This window comes from Aulonocara sp. 'chitande type north' Nkhata Bay, linkage group LG4, assembly GCF_057382095.1.
Source record: "Aulonocara sp. 'chitande type north' Nkhata Bay isolate Kocher_YH1m ecotype deep benthic linkage group LG4, A_spYH_male_GT1.1, whole genome shotgun sequence".
Taxonomy (NCBI): Eukaryota; Metazoa; Chordata; class Actinopteri; order Cichliformes; family Cichlidae; genus Aulonocara; species Aulonocara sp. 'chitande type north' Nkhata Bay.
This window is the reverse complement of record NC_141347.1, coordinates 3,362,274-3,386,138: the sequence shown is the minus strand read 5'-3', so window position 1 is coordinate 3,386,138 and position 23,865 is coordinate 3,362,274. Positions and strand designations below refer to the sequence as shown.

The 23,865-nt window shown below is 43.4% G+C and overlaps 1 protein-coding gene across 5 annotated transcripts in view; it reads right to left on the bottom strand.

Moving 5' to 3' along the window:
• Positions 1-23,865, bottom strand: part of LOC147331753 (thyroid hormone receptor alpha) — a 117,929-nt gene that overhangs the window by 52,491 nt on the left and 41,573 nt on the right. The gene's annotated exons all lie outside the window — the stretch shown is intronic.

Sequence of the window (23,865 nt, the reverse complement as noted above, 5' to 3'; positions counted from 1 at the left end):
TCTACATTAATAAACATAGACAGAGGCAGCAAGCTGTAATCAGTCTGAGCCGATGAGCACAGCACGTCTAAGACGAGTGGCTCAAACCTTTGTATCATGCTTATATTCCCATATGAACGCAAGCTTGCCGTGTGCCCACATTTAATGCCAGCTTGTGTATGCAGACAGCGATAGATTTGAATCCGATTTGCAATTTTCACACAGATTCCCACAAAGCGTTGTGTTAGATTTACACATTTTTACCCCTTGAATCAGGAAAGTCAAAATCAAATCAAATCAAATCACTTTTTATTGTCACATCACATGTGCAGGCACACTGGCACAGCACATGCGAGTGAAATTCTTGTGTGCGAGCCCCACAAGCAACAGAGATGTGCAAACACAACAACACAAACGAGCAAAATACAAGAATGGCCAACCTGAAACTAATAAATATATGTACAATATATAATAGTGTATGCATTTCTGGATGTGTATACTAAATATTTTCCTACGTGTGTGTGTGTGTGTGTGTGTGTGTGTGTATACACATTTTTACAAATTAAATAGTAAAAAATAAAAATAAAAAATAAAAAAATAAAAAATAATAATAATAATAATAAAATATATAAAATATACAGAGTTGAATATGTGCAGAACAAGTGGCAACAAGTCTGAGAAGAAATGAGGATAAAATGTGATTTTTGGCAGGACACACACACAAGCATGCGAGACTGTGGGAGGAAAGTATCCCGAGAGAACTCGGGCAGTCACGTGCAAACTGCAGCTCCACGCAGAAAGGCCCGGCCTGTGGATTCAAACCCAGACACTCGCTGCGGTGAGGCGACACTGCTAACCTCTACGCCGCACAAAAATACTTATAATAAGAATTCTTTTTCCCATAGTATTATTATGATTATTATTATTATGTAACAACAATAATCTTCCCGTGAACAGGCTTCCGATGTAACGTTTGACTTTATTGATCAGGCCCTCCGACCCAGTTTGTGCTTTAATTGCTTCGTCACATTTTCAGGGGTGGTTTCATGATGGCTTCTCTTGACTCCTGTCACGTCTGTTTTTTGTAACTCAAATTCCAGGATGTGTATAAAAAAAATTTTAAAAAACAAAACAGAACACTGGTGAAAACTTTGCAGACCTCCACACCTGCATCGACTCGTGTGACAAAACGAGGTTTCAGGACAGTTACGAATGCGTCCTCACTGTTGCCGCCTTCACAGTCGAGGCAGGACTCGACTGTGAAGGCAGCCGCAGGTACTGCATCACTGGTTTTGGCGTACGTCGTAGCATGGGCGCAAGAGTCGAGTGAATGATGATGTAAAGGGTACTTGGTTCCAGAACAATGATGTAATGGGACCGCTGGCCAACGGGGGAGCTAGGAGGGAGGGGCAGTGGTACTTGGGGAGGGTGCAGATTACTGCGGCCTAATCTGAAAACGTTCTGAGGCCGACTTCAGACTTCAGGGATTGTTTGCTCTTATAAAAACAACATCTGTGTTCTCACTACTATGTTAACGGCAGAAATCCTGCTTCTATTAGAGGAAACCGACTCCAGCCAAATCTAATTTACTACAAGCTACTTACAAGTCCTCTGAAAGGACCGAAGGCTAAATTGCCCCCTCACACAGCTACATTTAAACCCTGTTGAGCAAGAGCAGCAAACGAAACTTTCTCTACTTGTCTGCAGTTTTTACACTTTTTATCAGACTTCTTATGTACACCATAAAGTGTGCAATTAAAACGCTGTGTGCGATCCTTGTTATAGCTTGTTAAAATCCTCACACCTAAAAGACAGATCTGGATAATACAGATTTACAGTTTGTGGATCTCAGGCAGGATAAGAAAGGCTTTCATGCTCTGAACACATCAAATATCAACAACTGTTATTTCAGCAGCAATGCAGCAATTCAATGTTGTAAACACAAACTTGGTAATATTCTCAAATATGGCCGGGGCCAGTCTGGTCTGTGTGGGGTCTCTCTGGGCACCTCGGCTGCCCCCACAGCCCAAAGATATATATGTTAGGTTTGCTGGAGAGTCTAAATTTTGCCATGTGTGAATCACTGCGAGCATGAATGAATAGGTCTCTTTGTGAGCTCTGTGACAGACTGGCACGCTGTCCAGGGCGTACCCAGCCCCAAACGACCCTGAACTGGATAAGTGGATCCATCACATACTCCCATATCAGAGTCTGAAACCAGTTAAGCATAAGTGAGCAACTGTGAGCATGTGGATTCCCCCAGGCATAAGTGTTGAATCCGATGCCATACGCCCTCTTCACATATGACTGGGTGACTTCCCAGACCAGACTTCCCTTTATACACTCAGCAGATGACACTACAGTCATTGTGCTGATCGCTGACGGCGAGGTGATAGAAAACACAAGAGCAGTGGCAGGAGTGGTGTCAGCAAAATGATCTCTCCCTAAATGCAGGTAAGACCAGAGGAGGACACAGCAGCATACTTCAACATTCATAGATGAAAACTGTTAAAATAATCAGGATCTCACCAGATTTCACAACACCAAAGAGCTGTGAAGAAATCACAGCCATCTCACCTTCAAGCCAAATCAACCACAGCAACCTCAGATTTGACATGCCGACTAAAATCCTCGACAACTTTCACAGATTCACAGTTCACAGCATCATCAGGCTCTCAATTAGTCTGCAGTTCAGGTTCACAAGGTCAGGTCTGTACAACTCATTTCTACGTTTTTGTTGCTAAAATGAGAAAGGTGTGAGGGGACGAGCAAAATGTTTTATCGTGCATTTGAAAAAACAAACAAACTACAACGGAGCCTTTCATAACGTTTTGGTCTCATGATGTCTGATGATGCCGTGAGCACTTCTATTGATGTCTATGGACAGCCCTGCATTTTCTAAGATGATGCTAAAGTTGGAGCCGGTGCATTGTAATGTGTACTGAAAGCATCCAAGTGAAGAACAGGAAGCAGAGCCTTCAGCTGTCGAACCGACTCGATTCAGGAAACTTAAGACTTCGAACTTTCCTTTTTGACAAACTCAGTCGTGCACCATGTGATCAGGAACCATCAGGAACCATCAGGAACCAGGCTCCTGGGACCGCTGCTCCACTCCCGTCTTTACACTCCCTTTGTGTTTACAGGACTGTACTGCATGAGCCATGTTCTTCCAAAGTCTCACAAAAACAATGCCCTCTCAGTTTTATTCATTATTAACTGAGTCATGTTTCAGCAGCTGCAGGGTTCAGCACGGATTAGTATGTCAACACTGTGGACACTTGCCAGGGATTAAAATATTACTGTCTGCTAATAGTTTGGTGCTACAGTCATGATCCTTTTGGACAGTGACTGTTCCTTTCAAAGCTGGCAGCTCACTGAGGCTTTTGAACTCAACTATAAAAACTAGAATACACCTTTAATCCAGCTGATTATACAGACACGTAACTATGTATGACTACAACCACAAACCCCTCACAGCCCACCATCCGTTAGTGCATGCTTACAGTATTACTGTGTGGGGAGCAGAAGGGCCAGATGAGGGCACCAGAGTCACTGCAGCACTGCTGTTCTGGTTGTGTAACCTGAGCTGACCTGCGTCCGGCACAGAGACTCTGTGTTGTCACATGCAGCAAGTCTAATGAGAACTTCTGAAGTGTGACTTTAAAGATTGAGTTAGATGTGAAGAAAACCGAGAGGTCTGAATACACACTCATGAATTGATGCCTAAATTCATCACAGTGTTAGAGCTCAGACCCTTAAAATGCTAAACAATCACGTCTTAATGACACAGGGGTTATATGGATTTTGATAAGATTGTAAACAAACCTTAATAGAACTGCATTAAAAAGAAATGAGTGACAATTTTCCCTCTTTTTAATTGGAAAATAACACAGAGATCGTCTGTGAAGGTTCTCAGTCAGCCAGCTCATGGTAATCTCAGCAGGCTGGAAAGAAGAAGGGCTGGAAGCTTCCTGAAGACCTTCTGAAGCTTCTTGGATGAGAGGTGAACGTCTTCATGAAACTTTCCATTCGCTTTTCTTTCCAAGCTCCTTAGACTGACTTCAAGAACAGTTATTGTCATGATTAGAATCTGTTTAAGAATTCACTAAAGAATTTATTTTTTCTACTCCAGATTAATATCAGAAGGTAACAGTTTGCTCAGACTCGTTTCTTCAAAAGTCTCTGATCAATCGAACAACAATCCAAAAGCAAAACTTGCAATAAAGAGAAAATAGTCCACTGTAGATCAGTGCGTCATATAAAAGCACCATCAAAATTATTTAACTTCACTGATTTGTCCATCACACAGGCCTAGAAATTCACAACTGCTGAGCAACCACTGGGGGGGGGGGCATTTCTGTGAGGGCACAAATATAACAGGAACAGAAGAGATTATTACCTGATCTGCAGCTTTTCATTATTGGAATCAATATAAGCAGTAAAACTTTGAGATTTGGTAGTCAAAGGAGCTTGCAAAGAAAAGTGTCTGGACTTCTTTTCTTTGCAAGCTCCTTTGACTACGATGACCTGGATGACTGAGAACCTTCACAGACATTTTGAGATTTGGTCTCTTTTTAGTTTCTGCTTAATTTCAAAACCGGTTCCATACTAAGTAACTGGTTATATACATGTCTTCATCATCATGATGAAATATCACTAACATTCCTAAATATTTACATGAACATGTCGGCATCTGTCCGTCTCAGTGATTCTATGTGAACAGATTTGAATATTGCTGCCTGAGCACCTTCACTTCTTCAAATATGACACTAGGTGGCATCAGAGTGTGAGAAATCTATAGATGCGATGTCCTTTTGACCCAACAGTCCAAATACTGTAACCACACACACACACACACACACACACACACACACACACACTTTAGTCCCCAGGAGAATTCAAAGACTTTTAAAGCTGTAATATCTCCAGAGAGTGGAATGGAGCAATGAAACATTAATTACATTTACAGACAAAAAACATTTGCAAAGCATCATCTGCATGTTATAAATTATTTATCGGTTCAGTGAATCAAAGCAACAACAACAGTAAACGTTTATGTTGTGTCATGATTTCACTGTAAGCTCTTATGAATTATTGCATTTTTTATCATGTAGGACTAGATCAACATCTTCTCTTCATGTATAAATCCATACAAACTGGTGACCTGCACAGAGAGAATTTCACCCTGCTTTGCCTCGTCTGATCATTGTTATTGATAAGATAAAAAAAAAAAATTTTAGCCAAGCGCTTAGAAATTCATCTACAACACAGATACTTTATAAAATATATGGACACGATATCTTTAAAATGATTTAACACAAACATACTATTCAAATTCCAGCATTTCCAACTGGCAGACGTGATTTCAACTTCATTTACGTCACATTAAAATCGCTTTTTAAAGAAAACATTTTGTTAAGTGCAGAGAAATAACCATCAGTTACAGTAATGGCAAATATGCATTTAACTTAAAGCCATAAAATCAGACATGTAGTCTGGAAGGCTTCCTCACATTAGAAGGAGGGAAAAAAAAATCAAAGAGTTTTGACAGTTTTGTGTTTTTGTGAACATGTACGTTTGTGTATGTGTGTGACTTTGCTTGCACATGAGTGATTCTGTGTGTTCGAGCCTTTAACGAGCTTGTGGTGGTGGCGGCAGTGAAGAAATGTGAGCACACCAGCGTTCTCTGAGGCTCGCCCTGTGCTTTGATGCAAAATACCTGCAGCAGAAGACAGATGTTCCACCATGACAGATGTTAATGATTAATGTTATTAATAATTTTTTGTATATTCACATTTTATATTTATCTAAATGTGCAAAATGATGTTGCAAAAAGCCTATTTTAATGTATGCATAACCTAATGTCACTTCCGGAGGCTTGCTGTAACAAAAGGCGTTGGTTGGGAGGCATCTGAGAACTGTAAACACGTCATTCATTAAGAACCAGTTTGACACTGTTTCAGTTTTGGGACACGGTGCGTTAGAAAATGGACACACTGTCCTCATGAAGGGTCAGCAACAATACTCAGGTAGACTCACTATTGTTGGTACTAAAGGACCCAAAGTGTGCTAACACCATTACACAACCATCAGTCCGGACCACTGATACAAGGCTGCATAGATTCATGCTGTGACTTCTAACTCTACCGTCTCAATGTCATAGAAAAATTGAGACTTGTTATAGCAGTCAACATTTTTACAATCTTTCCATCATTTCACTTTCATGACCTTATGTGAATTGCAGCTTCAGTCTCCCGTTCTTAGCTGAAGGGAGTGGACCCCAGTGTGGTCTTCTGCTGCTGTAGCTCGTCTACTTTAAGGTTTGACGTGCTGTACATTCAAAGAGTCTCCTCTGTATACTGTGGATGTAATGAATGGTAATTTAAGTTACTGTAAACATTCATATCGACATAGCGGATTAGCCATTCTGCCCTCGGATCTATAGGGTGTTATCACCCAGAGAACTGCTGCTCGTTGACTATTACAGACCTCAGGTCAGACCGGCTCGTCTGACACCAACAACCATGACACATTCAAAGTCACTTAAATCTCTCATTTGATGCTCAGTTTGAACTTCAGCAGATCATCCTGACCATGTTTACATGCCTAACTACACTGAGATGTTTGTGATCACTGGTTAGATGTTTGTCCTAACAATTAGTCAAATATAATAAATCTAATATAAACACATACTATTTTTACAGTTAAAAAGAAAAAAGTATTTCTTATGATGCTCATTGAATGTGTCTTTTAAAAATAATTCTTATTCATTAATATTATTTGAATTGCATTGTTGTTACTAAAACGAAAGAAGTCAAAGGAGCTTGCAGAGAAAAGCGTCTGGACTTCTTTAAGTTGCTTGAAGACGTTTCACCTCTCATCCGAGAAGCTTCTTCAGTTCTAAGGTCAAATGGTGGAGAGTCCCAGATATAAACCTAGTGGGAGTATCCCCCCACAGAGGGACAAAAGGACCCCCTGATGATCCTCTAATCGCCTGAGCCAAGGTGTGAAACTGGGTGTGGGTCCCAATCAGCCAGAGTTTCGGGTGTGTTCATTGTGAAACCTGGCCCCACCTTATCATGCGAATTCCTGAGATCAGATGGCCCAGGATGTGAGTGGGCGTTAAGGCGTCTGGGAAGGGATCTCAAAACTGGATTATAGATGGCAGAGTTGGTGTAGTAAACCCCCGCCTCTGTTCAAAGATGGTCGCTCACAGTGGACATAGATGGCTTCTTTCACTCCTCTTTCAAACCATCTGTCCTCTCTGTCCAAAATGTGAACATTGGCATCCTCGAAAGAGTGTCCTTTATCTTTAAGATGCAGATGGACTGCTGAGTCCATCTGCAGATGGCCCACATCCTGGGCCATCTGACCTCAGGAATTCGCATGATAAGGTGGGGCCAGGTTTCACAATGAACTCACCCGAAACTCTGGCTGATTGGGTCCCACTCCCAATTTCACACCTTGGCTCAGGCGATTAGAGGATCATCAGGGGGTCCTTTTGTCCCTCTGTGGGGGGTCACTCCCACTAGGTTTATATCTGGGACTCTCCACCATTTGACCTTAGAACTGAAGAAGCTTCTCGGATGAGAGGTGAAACGTCTTCAAGCAACTTAAAGAAGTCCAGACGCTTTTCTTTGCGAGCTCCTTTGACTACGATGACCTGGATGACTGAGAACCTTCACAGACATAAAACGAAAGAAGTTTCAGTTAGCGACTCATTTGTGTAAAACCCCTGTCAAACCTGCTCGACCACGTTACGATGAATGTTTTGTGCATTGACTACAGACGTATACATGCTTACACTCAGCTGTCAGTCTAACTAGGCCAGAGGTCGGCAACCTGTGGCTCGCATCAAAACGTCGTTAGCTTTGTAGGTATAAGTGAAACCAAAACTAATGTGCACACTAAAAATTGTGTTTATGGACATGTGGATCAGATGTATATTTAAATACACTAAACAAGTTGGAGGTATCCAAGAAGAGTCAGCAGGTAACGACAGGGAAGAATCTCTTTAAAGAGTGGTGAAAGACAGGCAATGCCAGCCCTGAATCCAAAAAACAACTGTGAATAAGCCTTATAATATAACCTTTTAACGTCATATACCTACAAGGGACAGTTCACCCCAAAACATGTTTTTGAGAAGATGTATACTTGTATGGTAATATAAGCTTAGAATATGTCAAAAGGCAGGTAGGGCTTGCTGTTAACACAAATTCTTGAATATTTTACTTCTACATCTAAGATTGAGTTAGTTCTCTACAGTTACACATTCCAGTTTCCAGCTAAGCACTTCAAGGAAGTATCTGAAGAATGAACCATGTGGTGACGCTGTGGTCAGAACCACTGATTATGGATCTCTTACTATTTGAGGGCTCAGGCAGCACTGAAGTCACCTATTAGATAAATAAGATAATTTTTTCACTGTAAGTCAGTCTACTTCTTGTACCTGACCTTTTTTTTTTTGGTTAAACCACTTAACTCTGGTTCATGAGTCATGCAACCATGAAAAAGGTACCGAACACAAATGATGTTCCACTGTTGCAGAAAAATGAGCTAGTAACACATTAAATTGTATCTTTAGGCACTTTGTTACAATATCGCGATACACGATATATATCACGATATGTTTAAATAAACTCCAAAAACAATGTTATTTCAGTCATATCGTGCCTAGAATTGCACTGGTTTACTCATTCAAATCAACCATTCAGTGATTTTTTCTAGTGAAAATAAAAAATCAGAATGAATTGAAATGTTTTATTTTTAACCATTCTTTAACCATCAGTTTCCACCGAGGTTTTTCACAGTGTCTTTCTGTGATCAACACAACAAAAGATCACAGCAACAAAAAAGTACATCAAGCAAGACTTCATGAGACAAACAAAACAACTGAAATTAAAAGGGTGTCTTTTGTGCTTCTAACATAAGAAAACTGTTAAATAAAATTTTTGATGACGTCAAATTACAGAAACAAAAGTCTAGACAGTGACTACAAAAAGCGACTGACCAAGAACAGTCTTAATTTTATAGTGAAAGACTTTTCAGCTGGTGGAATAAATTCACCTTTAGTGGCAACAGTTTTACTGCATGCTTTGCAAATTTTCGCATTTTGTTTGACATCCTCCTCCTGAAGTCCAAATGACGAGCGAGTCTCATTCCCTCGCTTTGTCCCTATCTGGCAGGACATAAACACGCATGCTCAGCGCAGTGTGCCGGGTAGGACGGGGGTTAATGACATTAAAAGAAAAAAAAAAGTGCTTAATATTTTCATGGCAACATGCTCGATGGTTACAATAAAGCCATTTTAACCAACGCACATGGAATAACCTGTGATACATCAAATACGTTCGATATGTTGCCTGCTCCTACAGTTCAGTCAGCAGTGTGGGCGATCAGGTCAAAATTGATGGAAATTAAAACACATAAATGCTGTTAGAGTTTGAACCATCATCAGGAAAGTGTCTGATTTCTCTGAGGTCTCATTTGTTCATCCCAAACACACAGCCAGTGCAGTAAAAACATTCCTGGATAGAAAAACACACAATAGAACAGGATTCATAGTCATGGACTCGGCCTCCCCGGAGCCCTGACCTCAACATTATTAAAGCAGTGTTGGACCATTTTAACAGAGAAAGTAATAAAAGACAGCCAACATCCAAAGAGGAGCTTTGGAATGTGTCCTTCAGGAAGTCTGGAGAAATATTCCTGAATAATATTTAAAGGAAAAAGCAGAAAGCTCGCCTAAGAAGGTTCAGACTGAGTGAAGAATAAAGGTCATCATACCAAACATTGACTTCTGAGCTTGTGAGCTTCTATAGTGTATTTTCATTTGTTTGCTTATTTCAAGAATGTACCCATTTCCCATTTTCCTAAACAAATGTCAAAAAGAAAGCAGTGCCTTGAGACTTTTTCACAGTATTGTATATGTGAACCTTGTTCTAAGATTTGCTGAAAACCAGCCCAGACAAAGAAGATCACACCAAAGTATCATCTCAGCATTATCATGTCTGTTACCCTTTTCATTTCCTTCCACCAAACCACATGGAATTATCAGTCGCTTCGACATTTACCTTTCCATTAAATGCTTTAGAGCCCTCTGCACATTTAAAGCTACCTTTACCTAAAGACTTTTTAGGTAATTACTTCCGGCGCCCCCCGTGTGCGGCAGCCTGTTACAGCAGCTCTGCTCATTCTGAGTTTCTTTCTTTCTTATCTTTTTTTCTCGTAATTTTTTTTATAACTAACGTATTAGTAATTAGACTCTGCAACCATGTTCTACCGTTTTGTGCTAGTCCTGGTCGTTTTTCTCAGTTTATTTCTACTTTTTTCACCCGTGTCTGGGGACCCAGAGCAGAGATCCTTTGTTTACAGTAAGGATCAGCTGTTAGCGCTGCGTCCTGCAGCGGTACTGCCGGCGGACAGACCCGATATTCCCAGCGAACTGAGGAGGAAAAGACGGGGGTGTCGTGCTGGGAAGGAGCGCCGTCGCCCGAGAAGGAGACGTTATCGACCATCTCTTCCTTCTGTAATTATTGGAAACGTAAGATCTTTGCCCAATAAGATGGATGAGCTCATGTCGCTAACCTGGTCACAGAGGGAGTACCGGCAATGTAGCATCATGATGCTAACGGAGTCGTGGCTAACATCGCTAACTCCGGACACAAGCGTGTCACTACCGGGATTCCAGCTGCTGCGAGCGGACAGGACCAGAGACAGCGGTAAGAGGAAAGGAGGGGGACTAGCAGTTTTTGTGAACGACAGATGGTGTAACCCTGGGCACATCACTGTAAAAGAGCAACTCTGCAGCAGAGACATTGAGCTGTTAGCCGTTAGCATGCGTCCGTACTACCTGCCCCGGGAGTTCTCGCATGTTATCGCGATAACAGCGTATGTCCCCCCCTCGGCCAACGCGGATGCAGCCTGTGACACTCTCCACTCTGTGGTCAGCTGACTGCAAACACAATCACCGAGAGCCCTTCTCATAATATCAGGGGACTTCAATCATGCCTCACTGGACTCCACACTGCCCACCTTCACCCAGTATGTGACCTGCCCAACCAGAGACAATAAAACACTGGACTTACTGTATGCCAATGCAGAAGAGGCATACAGTTCATCACCTCTCCCTCCCCTGGGCAGATCTGATCACAACCTGGTGCACCTTGTCCCTGTGTATGAGCCCTTAGTGCGCAGGGAGCCACCAGCCACCCGCACAGTACAGAGATGGTCAGAGGAGAGCGAGGAGGCTCTTAAGGATTGTTTTGAGTCGACTGTGTGGGAGGTGATTTGTGATGACCACGGAGAGGACATCGACAGCCTTACTACATGCATTACTGACTATATAAACTTCTGTGTGGATAACACTGTACGGTGTTTCTCCAACAACAAACCTTGGATTACCCCAGAAATTAAAACCGTCCTCAAGCAGAAGAGGAGGGCCTTCAAATCCAGAGACAAAGAGGAGTTGAAAAGGGTGCAGAGAGAGCTGAGGGGACTGATAAGGAATGGGAAGGAGAGCTACAGGCAGAAGATGGAGAACCAGCTTCAACAAAACAACGTTGGTGAAGTCTGGAGAGGCCTCAGAACCATCTCGGGCCACAAACAGCAGAACTCTCTGCCTGGGGGGGATGTGAGATGGGCAAATGAACTGAATCATTTCTTCAACAGATTTGATTCAGCCATGAGGCAGTCTGCAACATCGGCTGCAGACTCACCCACCCCCACTGCTGCTGTTCCACCTCTGACACCTCAGACACTTCACACCTCCTCTATTCACCCTGCTCACTCCCCCCCACCCCCAACAACAGCATCCAATACACACTCAACACAAGGCTCCAGCCTGTCTCTCTCAACCACCCAGGTTAGGAGGGAACTGAGGAGGATTAATGGCAAGAAGGCAGCGGGTCCAGATGGCATCAGCTCGAGGGTCGTCAGGTCCTGCGCGGACCAACTGTGTGGGGTGATGGAGCACCTCTTCAACCTGAGCCTGAGGTTGGGAAGAGTCCCACAGCTCTGGAAAACCTCCTGTGTTGTACCAGTGCCAAAGACTTCACGCCCCAAGGACCTCAACAGCTACAGGCCGGTGGCTCTGACATCCCACCTGATGAAGACCCTGGAGCGGTTGGTCCTGGCTCAGCTTCGGCGCCTAATAAGCTCATCACTTCAGTTTGCCTACCAGCCTGGCATTGGAGCGGATGATGCCGTCATTCACCTCCTACATCGTTCCCTCGCTCACCTGGAGACCGCTGGAGCACTGTGAGAATCATGTTCTTTGATTTCTCCAGTGCCTTCAACACCATTCTTCCCTCGGTTCTAAAGGACAAGCTGGAGAACTCTGGAGTGGACCATCACCTCACTACCTGGATCCTGGACTACCTCACCGACCGACCACAGTATGTGAGGACTCAGGGCTGTGTGTCGGACAGGGTCGTCTGCAGTACGGGGGCCCCACAGGGAACGGTTCTGGCTCCGTTCCTCTTCACCATCTACACTGCAGACTTCTCCCACAACTCCACCCAGTGCTTCCTGCAGAAGTTCTCTGATGACTCTGCAATAGTCGGCCTCATCACTGATGGGGACGACAAGGAGTACAGAGGTCTGACCCAAGACTTTGTGGACTGGTGCCAGCAGAACTACCTCCAGATCAACGCCAGTAAAACCAAGGAACTGGTGGTAGACTTCCGCAGGCACAAGCATTCTCCACTGCAACCACTGAACATCCAAGGTAGGGCTGAACGATATATCGCATTTGCGATAATATCGCGACATGATCAAGTGCAATTTTCTAACCGCAAAGGCTGCGATTATACTCTGGACATGTCCAAATTCATGGGCTGCATCCTCCTGAGGCCGCATTTGTAGACCGATTACGTCACAGCGACGTGCCGAAGGCTGTCCAAATTACTACCATATCCCAGAATTCATAGCGCGGCCCAGCCAAACTCCAGTTTCCAGCAATGGCGGCCGCTACTAAGTTTTAAAATTACTCATACTAATCTTTCTGGGTCACAAAATAAACTTTTAACATATTTTCAGGCGAGAAAGTAGTTGTGTAAACATCAAATATCTGCTCGGTTTATCAAGATATCCCATATTTGCAAAAGTGCTTTGACGTTTTCAGAGGCGTCTGCTACCCACCAGCTCGACAGCTAGCCGGGAGCTCGAGGGTTACTGATGCGGCCGAGAACGGCACAACTCCCGGCACATCATTTTCAGATCACCGCGGAGTTTCGCTGCTCGGGTTAAACGTAATATATAAGTCACTTAGACAACCTAAAAATGTTATTGTTGGGCTTTTTTCAGTGTTTTGTTTGTTCGTGAGTAAATCGGTTTGGCTGAGATTAAAGTTATTAGATTAGATAAAATAAAACTTTATTAATCCCCCGGGTGGGTTCCTCCTTGGTTTTCACACAGCTGACTAAACGTCAAACAGAAAACTTATTAAACAGAAGTATGAGACAGTCGAGAATTTACGCCAGTGTCTGGTTATATTTTAGATAGCAAGAAGCAGACGGCCGAGTTTATTAAACTCCACCGAGACAGCGGTGACGCTAATCAGAAGGCTAGACCGTCCAATTTCACGCCTTTAAATTTTAAAGGCGTGTTTGTGTGTGTGTTTATACAATTGCTATTATGTTTGCACTTTATGTGTAATGTTACTGACTGCAGAGATCAGTAAGATGTGTGTATTTTTTATTTATTAGTTTTATTTATTTAATATTATTTTTTAATTGAATGACTGTCTAGTAGTTCACAGATGTCGAAAAACTGAGTGTGGTAAAGCCACTGATTTTGTTTATGTATATTTCTGCAATCTGCACATTGTACTGACTTTCATTTTAATGTTTACACCAGGGTTCCTTGTCAGCACTTTATGCTCAGATGTTTGTAAGCTAAAAATAAACTATTGTGTATGTTCAAATATACTGTTGTGATTGAAGAAGTTAAATAAAAATGTCAGTCATCAATTCATGCATCACCTCATGTCATCATAACAGAGGTCTGTCTTCCAGGAAAGAACAGTTTAAAATTAATGTAATATAGTATTGGCCATACTATATGATGTATTGCTTGTCTTTGTTTAATAATACAGAAGACAAAGACCTTAAAAAATAATCGCATATCGCATCGCAATATTGGGGCAAAAAATCGCAATTAGATTATTTTCCATAATCGTTCAGCCCTAATCCAAGGTATGGACATTGAGGCTGTGGACAGCTACAGGTACCTTGGTGTTCATCTGAACAATAGACTGGACTGGACTCATAACTCAGACGCCCTCTACAGGAAAGGGCAGAGCAGGCTGTACCTGCTGCGGAGACTCAGGTCGTTTGGAGTGGAGGGCCCACTCCTGAAGACCTTCTATGACTCTGTTGTGGCTTCTGCTATCTTTTATGGTGTGGTCTGCTGGGGCGGCAGCATCTCTGCTGGGGACAGGAAGAGACTGAACAGGGTGATCCGAAGGGCCAGCTCTGTTCTAGGATGCCCTCTGGACCCAGTGGAGGTGGTGAGTGACAGGAGAACGGCGGCTAAGCTGTCATCCCTGATGGACAACATCTCCCACCCCATGCAGCAGACTGTGACAGCACTGAGCAGCTCCTTCAGTGGGAGACTGCGGCACCCACGGTGTGGGACGGAGAGATTTCGCAGGTCTTTCCTCCCCACTGCTGTCAGACTCCATAATAAAGACTTTAACTGATCAAGCACACACATCCATACATATGCAATAATACTAAGTGCAATAATCCTTTCTGTCATCGTTGTATTTTTACTCAGTTGTATATAGTATTTGTATTTGTATTCTATTTTTATCTTATTGTATATTTATTTTATTGTATTCTACTGTATATAGTATTTTATTTTATTCTATTCTGTACAGTTGTGTACTGTATTTATTCTTATTGTATTCTAATTTTTGCCTCATAACTTTTGCACTGTCCACTTCCTGCTGTGACAAAACAAATTTCCCACGTGTGGGACTAATAAAGGTTATCTTATCTTATCTTTTTAGGTAATGGTTTGATTAAAAATAAACGTGAATATGTAGAAAATGTTTTTCAAATTGTAATCCCGGCATGCTAATTTCTGCCTCGACTTTCTCAAACTCAAACCCTGTTTGTTTCCACCGTTGTTCATTTCAGCGCCGTGCCCTCCTCCATTCCTCGCTTGCTCCACTTTCATTCTTTTACTTACAGCAGTCATCTGCTCTGTGTGTTCATTGTTTCCTCCGCTCTCTTTGACTATGTACAGCTGCTGTTTTCTCTGCCAGCGACTGCAATTACGGGCTGTTGGAAGAGTGTGTATGTGTGGGTGAATTTAGGTAACTGTCTCTGTATGCACCGAGTCAGTATGCATGCCTATCCTTTTAATTTGCATCTGTGCGTGCACTTGAGTGGGCATCACCCCCCATTTTTCCCCTCATCTGTTTACTTGCATTTTAAAGTAGCTGTGTGGGCGTCAGATGATGCCTGAACAACTGAGGAGCTACTTTCATTTTGAAAATCATAAAATGGAATTTCATTGCATTGCTTTTGGATATATGAAATAGAACGGCTCGTTTAATGTAGCACAGCCACAAAGCCTTCCTTTTGTACCATTCCATCTGAATGGAAAATTAATTTTCTGTCCTTTTCTGTACGGAAAATCCCATAAGTGAAAACTACTTTAGCCGTGACATTTAGCCTGGTTAGCCCACTTCACATGATGTACTGTTTCTTTTTCACTTATTATAAATTAATTGGTTATTTACCAAATTGTCAGTTCTGTGTAGATATCACTGACTCAGTCAAGCATAAAAACGTGCCCAACTCAAGGGATGAACCAGTGTTAAGTATCATTCCTATCAAAATAGTCAGGTAGCCTTTGTCCAAAGAAAATCTTTGAAAGATCTTCAACAAGAGTAGCTGAAGACTTTTCCAAAGTACTCTGTCTGCAAAGGACTTGTAGTAGTTACTAGTTCTTATCAATCAAGATAAAATTCCTAATAGGAAAGGCTGTGGCTCAGAAGGCTGGCGGTGTGATCCCCGATTCCTCGAGTCTGCATGTTGTATGAATGTGTTTGTCAGTCTTGTAGTAAGAAAGTTCCTTCATTGGTCAAATAGAGTAGAAAAGTACCAGTCTAAAGAGTACCATGCACTTCTCAGTAATTATTCCATAGTCAGAGGGAAAATAGATTAAAAAAAGCAAAAAGAAACAAGAGTTCAAAGACATTTTTCTCAAGTAGCATCTTAACAGGATAACATGTACACTCTGATTTTACACAGCATGATGATTTAGAAGTCCCTGAGCTATAGTTGTGTCTGAAAACAAATAACACCTTGAATTTGGAAGCTACAGTAACCAAATTCTAGCTCGCGTGTGATCTTTTGTGTGTCCAAATTTAAAAGCCATAAAGTTCAGCTTATCAACTGATTAACAGATACTGATTACATTAAATACTAAAACCTGAGAATGTGAGGATTTGTAATCTTCGTGTATTTTACCTTAATGCTGACAGATAACAAAACATTTAATGTTTTGTTGTTTAGTGAGAACCTGATTTTTTTTTTACAGTTTGAGACAAACTGCTAAACACAAAAAACTAAACAAATATAAACAGATTAAACAATAATAAATTATTGCAGTCATTTTTTTTTATTTGTAGGTTAAAAAAAAAAAAAAAAAAAGCTGGGACGCTGTGTAACATGTACACAAAAACAGATTACAAAGACTTGCAAGCCCATATTTTATTCACAGCAGATACATTTGTTCCACACACACAAACACACCAGCCTTTTGACATCAAAGCTGTCCAGCTTTCTCCACATCCCTGCAGCCCCTCCACCTCTGCTCCTTTGTGTACCTCTCTAATGATGAGCCAGTGTGTGAGGGCCGCCAACAATGTAGGTCTGCCACGGCTGACCTTCCTTTCGCCTCTCCTCCATGTTTCTGTGGATGTGTCAGAATGACTGCACTCTCCCTCGTCCCTCCGTCAACCGTTGGTGCTATTCTTTCACAAGCTGCGGCCCTGCTGCAGCCGCATAATTGCCCCCGCTGCTCAAAACACGTAGGAACAATCAGCTCCTGATGCTCAGCCCTGCTGACCCAGCAGGAACAAGAAGCAGGGCATGGAATTATAATGACATTTAATTCATTTAAAGTGGAGGTAAATCGCTAGCAGCTTCTAGTTTCTACAGCTCTCGACTTTGTCAGCTGACTTAACGAATCTATTTAGCGGAATGCAAGCTAACGAGCAAAACTACTGTTAATGCGGGTGAACGGTAAGTATTAACATTAAATATATAACATGGCAAAACAACGCAGTAGAGCAACAGACTATACCAGCAGTGCTACCATTAAGGCTCATCCCATTTGACGGGGACTATTTCTCAAAAGATTTACATTTCTGATATGAGACTTAACTGAAACAGAAGCAACGAAGACTTTATAATTACAATACTTCTTCTTCCTCTTAATTTACAAGAACAGACAGCTGCTTTATCTAAATAGAGCAAAACTAAACCTAATACATGCAAACACCATCAGCATTTAACCGACGTAATATTTTCAAATCAGCTTAGTATCCAACTAAAAAGTTTCCAAAGCAGTCACTAGAGACAAATTTCATTGAGCCCTGCAGTAATCACTGATCTTTTATTTAATTACAGTCCCCTTCCTTTGCCTCATCTTACAGCAGCCTTCAAATCTAAATATATCTCCTCCCCCTTCTCGACGTAAACGGCGTTCACGCCGCCGTCGTGCCAGTACAGCTCAGCGTCTGTGCGTCACACACTCAGCCCAAACGTTCTGAACACGGACTTCATGACTTATCCACCACCGTGAGTAGCACTGTTTGGCCCTCCGTGGATATTGTGTTGCCTAACTCAGACAATTCTGCCACTTTGTGTTTGGACTCTAGAGACACTATACAGCGAGGCACCTCCGTGTCAGATTATTCACCAGTTGCTCTCGCTAGTAATCTTTGTGTTTTTGAGCCCTCAGATTCTTGTAATGCTCGCAGTGATCTCCCCGAGTTAACTAATATGAATGCTTCACCTGTAGAGTTAGACTGTTATTCCACACCAGACTCACCTACATACTGCTACCAGCATGGTAGCCCCGCAGAACTGCTTTAATCAGCCTGTACATTCTGAGGTTTCCCAGTCTGAGCTCAGCCACACACCACCACCATCATTAGCTCTAGATGTGACAGTGCAGGCTGAGGAGCACAAACCATCTGAGACTGAGTGTTCTCTAGGTGATGCTCCTTCTAGTGACTGTCTCATGTTCCAGCCTGTTTTGTCTTTAGACGTGTCTGATATTCCTCAACCAGCCATTGCTTTCTCATCTCCTCAAAGAGTTACTGAGAATGAGACCTGTGTTGCTGAGCAAGCAAATTTAAGGTCTACTCCTAGCATTCTGCCTGAGCCAGGTGACACAGAGACTAGTAGCCATTCCTCTGCTATGAACAGTTTAATCTTTGAACCAGCTCTTGTATCTGTGACTCCCAGTGTTGCTCCGTCAGTTTCTCAGGCTGTGGTTTTTTCTGTACCACAACTTGAAAGTGCTAACTCGGACGCTACCTGTGTAACCTCACCTTCTCTCGTGCCTGCTAAGCAGGAGACAGTTTCTGTTTTTCCTCGTGGACTCCTTGAAACTGTGTATTCAATGCCTGCTAAGGTTAAGAGCCGCAAGGTTTCATCTGCTATACACAGACTGGCAAAAGATTTTAGTTTGAGCACTGCAGAGCTGGTTGCACAGGTTAACTTTTCTGTTCCCCGGTCATGTCAGTTTAACTCTGCCTCCAGTTCCTGTACCCAGGGCAGCGCGGGCCCAGCTTTCCCTCGCACCCGTATCAGTTCCTCGGGTGAGGGTGGCTGAGGTCCAGCAGGTCCCTGCTTCTGTCTTCAGCCTGGCAGAGGTTCCATTCATCCCGGCACCCATACCTGCTCCTTGGGTGGGGTTGATGGACACCCAGCCATTGCCTGCGCCTGTTCCAGTTCCCCGGGTGAGGTCAACTGTGACCCTGCTGGCTGCTGCACCCGTCTCAGTTCCTCGGGTGGGGATGGCTGGTGTTCGGCCAGGCCCAGCACCCGTTCCTGTTCCCCGGAGGAGAGCAGCCAAGAGTCAGTCACCTGCTCAATCACAAGTTCAACTACCTGCTGTTCCACCATCACTACAACCACAACTACAACTTGCACTTCTGTCCATAGCACAGTCATTAGCTCAGTTATTAGCCCAGTTCCCCATTTTGCCACCAGCTCCGTCTCTAGTTCAGTTGTTAGCTCAGTCACCAGCCCAGTTCATAGCTCAGCAACCCATTCAGACACTGCCAACCTCAGCTGGAAGCCTTTGTGAGCTTTCTCCGCCAGCTGAGGACTGCATGATGCTGACAAACTTTGGACAGACTGTTTGCCCTCCACAGCCCCAGCCGTTGCATCCCAAGCCGACTGCGTGCCCTGTGCAGCTACAGTTAGCGTCCCCTCAGCCAGAAGTCTCTGCACCTGCTGGCTCTGCATCTGTTCCCGCTGGGGGTTCAGGGGAACCCCTCCCGCACCTCCTCATCTCCGCTAGCGGCTCTGGTCAGCCCGGCCAGCACCTCCTCGTCTCCGCTGGAGGGTCCAGGTCGCTTTCGCCGGGTCCGGCCTCTGCATCAGCTGCACCCACGCCGGTCCGGCCTCTGCTTTGCCTTCAACGTCGCCTGGTCCAGCGGTCGGCCTCTGCTTCGCCTCGTCCGGCCACCGCTTCGGCTTCGCCTGGTCCGGCCCCCGCATCTGTTCCAGCTCCGTCGCCTGTTGCTGCCACGCCACCGTCTGGTCCTGCCTCGTCCTGTGCCCACCAAGCCTCGACCAGTACGCCCGACGCTTGGGAGCCGCCGCCGCCGCCTTCCACGCGGCCGGCCTCCGGACCCGCTCTGTAGCCACTGCCGTCTTCCACGCGGCCGGCCTCCGGAACAGCTGAACTGTGAACTTTTGTGCTGTCGCCCCCCGGGTTAACCTTCTGACCTCTTTGGGCAGTGCTTCCATGTTTTGATCCATTTTTTTGTATTTGTGGACTCTGTTTTGGTCTCATGCTCCTTGCCTTTTGTTTGGTTTCGTTCCCTCCGTCCTGGTCCGCCGCCTCCCGCCCTGGGTGGGTTGTTCCTTTTTTTTCTTGTCTTTTGGTTCTCGGGTTTGGGCTGTTGGGAGACTTTGACAGTCTCCCGTCAGTGTTGCATTTACTCCTGCCGTGTCTTGTTATGATTATCGGTGTCACCTGTGTTCCCCGTGTGTTCCCACTTCCCTCATTAACCCTCTGTGTATTTATGTCTGCGTCTCCCTCAGTTCGGTGTCGCGTTCTCCCTCATCCATGGCCGTGTGTTTCTCTGTGTGTTACGTTATAGTTTCCCGGTTTAATTTGTATGGTTCTGCTCTCCAGCAATAAAGCTGTGAATTTTGAGTTCATTCCTGCCTCTGTGAGTTTGCGATTGGGTCCTCATCTGCCTCCACACAGCCAGTTCATGACACTTTTATGTAGCTGCTGTGAGCAGAAGCTCCAAAGCACTTCAACTTTATTGTTCCCAAAGGGAAACTGATCTGCAGTATGTCCACGCATGAAACAACACAAAAACCAGCCCAGACACAACAGCATAATTTGATCATCAACAAAGTGCAATGTGCAGTAGTAGCAACAACACTCATGGTTTAGTGTTATTAACCATGATAACGGCAGCAGGTATAAAAGGCATAACATGACAGAGGTCGCCTTCCTCAGCATCGTCCTGTTATAAAGTCTAAAAGCTGCCGAGACCTCCCTGAAATCTGACCAGCAGCTGTAACCAAGTCTGGTCTTACTGGTCATAGACAAATCAACTTGTTAACACACTTGTTCTGTACAGGCCAGCTTCGACAAACTTTAACCGCCAACTTCACAGAGCTGACATTTTAGGAGATATAAATAACACAAACTCTTAATAATTTCCTATCAATGATATAACAGCAGAAACTAGTTTGACATGATTTGAGCTTATGCGCCCACACCATTACAGCCACCACCTGCCGGTTTGATCTGTGCTTTCACGTCGTTCATCCTACCATCCAAATGTCTGCTGAGCCATTATGAGCCTCAGTTTCCTGTTCTTAGCCGACAGGAGTGGCAACCGGTGTGGTCTCCTGCTGCTGCAGCCTGTCAGCTTCAAGGCTTGGTGTGTTTTCCAAACATATATCCTTCTGCATACCCTGATTAAACTGTTGCATTTCTAGCAGCTTGAAGAAGTCAATCCTTTCTTCTCTGACATCAACAAGACATTTGCACCCAGAGAACTGCAGCCCACTGAATATTTGTTTCTTTCTGACACATCGACAGTTTGTGAAGGACTCAGACCAGCCTATCTGGCACCAACAACGATGACACGTTCAAAGTCGTTTAAATCTTCATTTTATTTCTCATTCTGATGCTCAGCTTGGACTTCAGCAGGTCCTCTTCACCACGTCTATGTGTCTGCATGCATGAAGTTTGCATGTTAATTGTTCAGATTGAACAACATCAAACTAAACAAACACACAAGACTACAGCGAACCACTGTAAATGTTTCATGTGCTTAAAAAGGTTTTTCACAGGCGGACTGTTTTCATTCTCTCTGGTGGGCGCACGCACACGCACACACACACACACACACACACACACACACACACACACACACGGAGAGCATGATTGCAGCAATTGTCTCAGAGAGCACATGGATGACTCATTCAAAGCTCCACTCTCTTGTATCTGCGCAAGCACACACACACGCACACACACGCACACACACACACACGACGAGATAATGGGATGTCATCCAGCCTCCGTTGCCCCATGTGCCCTTTCTGCAGTGACAGAACAGCTGGGCCATTTAACACACTTGTGTGCTTTTCCAAGCCTTCTGACTGGTTCAACATGGCCAAAGCTTCCTAAACTCAACACAAAAACACAACTGCTCAGTTATTGTGCTTGCCACGCTAACAAACCACTGACCTGACTGACTAATGCTGGCTTTGCGTTCTATACATCACTGCATGACGTGAGGAGACTATCAATGATGGAGCATAATAAGCATGACTCAGACTCCCTGTCTGCCTGTGGAAGAGCTGAATGGAGGGGACAAAGGTTCTCAGGTGAGGCTGAGAATTCATCTTTGTCTCTTTCCGTCCTCCCTCAAACTTCTTTTTCCATCTTTCCCGTTCCCTAAACCGCAGCTGAAATCTGACTTTGTAATTCCTGTTCCTCTTCAAACTCATCCTCTGCACTACATCTTCACACTTAGAGGAATCAGCGTGTGGCCACATCAATAAATATCTGTATTGTGTCAGTGCATTTCAGACAACAGTCAACATGCAGGACCAATGTTATGCATCATCTCTACAGCTGTATCTCAACAGTCGCCTTATGACTTAGTAAAGTTTTTTTTAATCTAAGCCACAATGTAACATTGCTTAGTCCAGACCTCCAACTACCAGTTCTCAGATTAAATGTAGTTTTACGTCACAGCACCTTGGTGGGGACTATCCGGTCGTTAAGTCTGACGTCACTAGCCGTGTCTGGACCTAAACTCTGCTGCAGGTCCATATATGAAACGATCACTATGGCATTACTGAGAGTTGAAAAACTGTCTAAAGTCTTTCATCTTTAATAAAATGATCAGCGTTCTGCTCTACCAGGTGTAACAGTTGAGTTTAACATCCAGGCATCCATGAAAACGGAATTTATGACATTTAACGGAGTTAGAAGTTAGCAGGGAGTTAGCTCACTAGCTTCTATCTAAATACAATATAGCATGTCCTGACTGCGGGGTTTTGGAAACAAATTAAAACGTACAGCTCTGCTATCACTTCCAACATAAATGAAGACAGAAAACTAAACAGCAGTGACGTTTGTAGGGTTACTGAAGTTGGGCTAGCTGGTATATAATGATGTGCTACGTGACCGCTAGCGACACAGCTATGTTAGCATAATATAAACAAGCTAACTTTTTTTCCACTGGATGAAAGTTAACGTGAGTGTTCTCGGTGGTCAGGAACAAATGTAATCGCATGGCAGGATGCTGTAAAAGGACCAAACTTCAGCCAGGAGAACAACTGAGATAATCCATCCACAATACGAGGTCATTCATATACTGCTGCATGGGCTGGGCTGTAGTTACATCCTAAGGTTTTAAAAACTGAGCTTAAATAAATAATTAGCGGTAATAAAAGCCGAGGGAGGTCAACAGGGATCACTGACTGTTTTAGGAGCTTTTTGAGATCAAATAGAAGAAAATACATAACATTGAACATGTTAACAACACAAAAGCCATATTAAACACAGACTACTTTAGACCCGGAAGTAGGATTCGTCGCATCATCACTGAACAACCGGATAGTTTTAGCCACAACATGTTAGACAACAATCTAATAACAAATAAATAAAAATAAAAGAGACATGCAACACCCTTGACATTAACCATGATCAAATGAAACATCTGAAAGCTCTGCAAGGAATTTAATCCAGTACAGTAACCCCTCTCTGCATGTTTGAAATTAAAAATTAAACAAGGCTTTTGTAAAGAATTAAAGAATGTCTGCCTCCTTCCAACCATAAAACTTTTGTGCAGTCAACCAATGTCTAACACTATGGAGATATTCTCAGTAATGAAACTCTGTATATGTCACAGTGACATTTTGTACTCACCATTGTTCTGTAAGAAAAGGTTGGATGGACTTCAAAGTTAAACCATCTCACGTTATCCATTTATAAAGCTCTACCACCAAAGTTCAATCTATAATTCACGTTCGTCTAAACTCCCAACCATAAATGTCCTGATTTGCACACTTATCACACTTATTAAGCGAAATGGTTGAGATAAGTTTCAACTCCTCAGTCTCTTAGAGACTTTAATTATTTATTTTT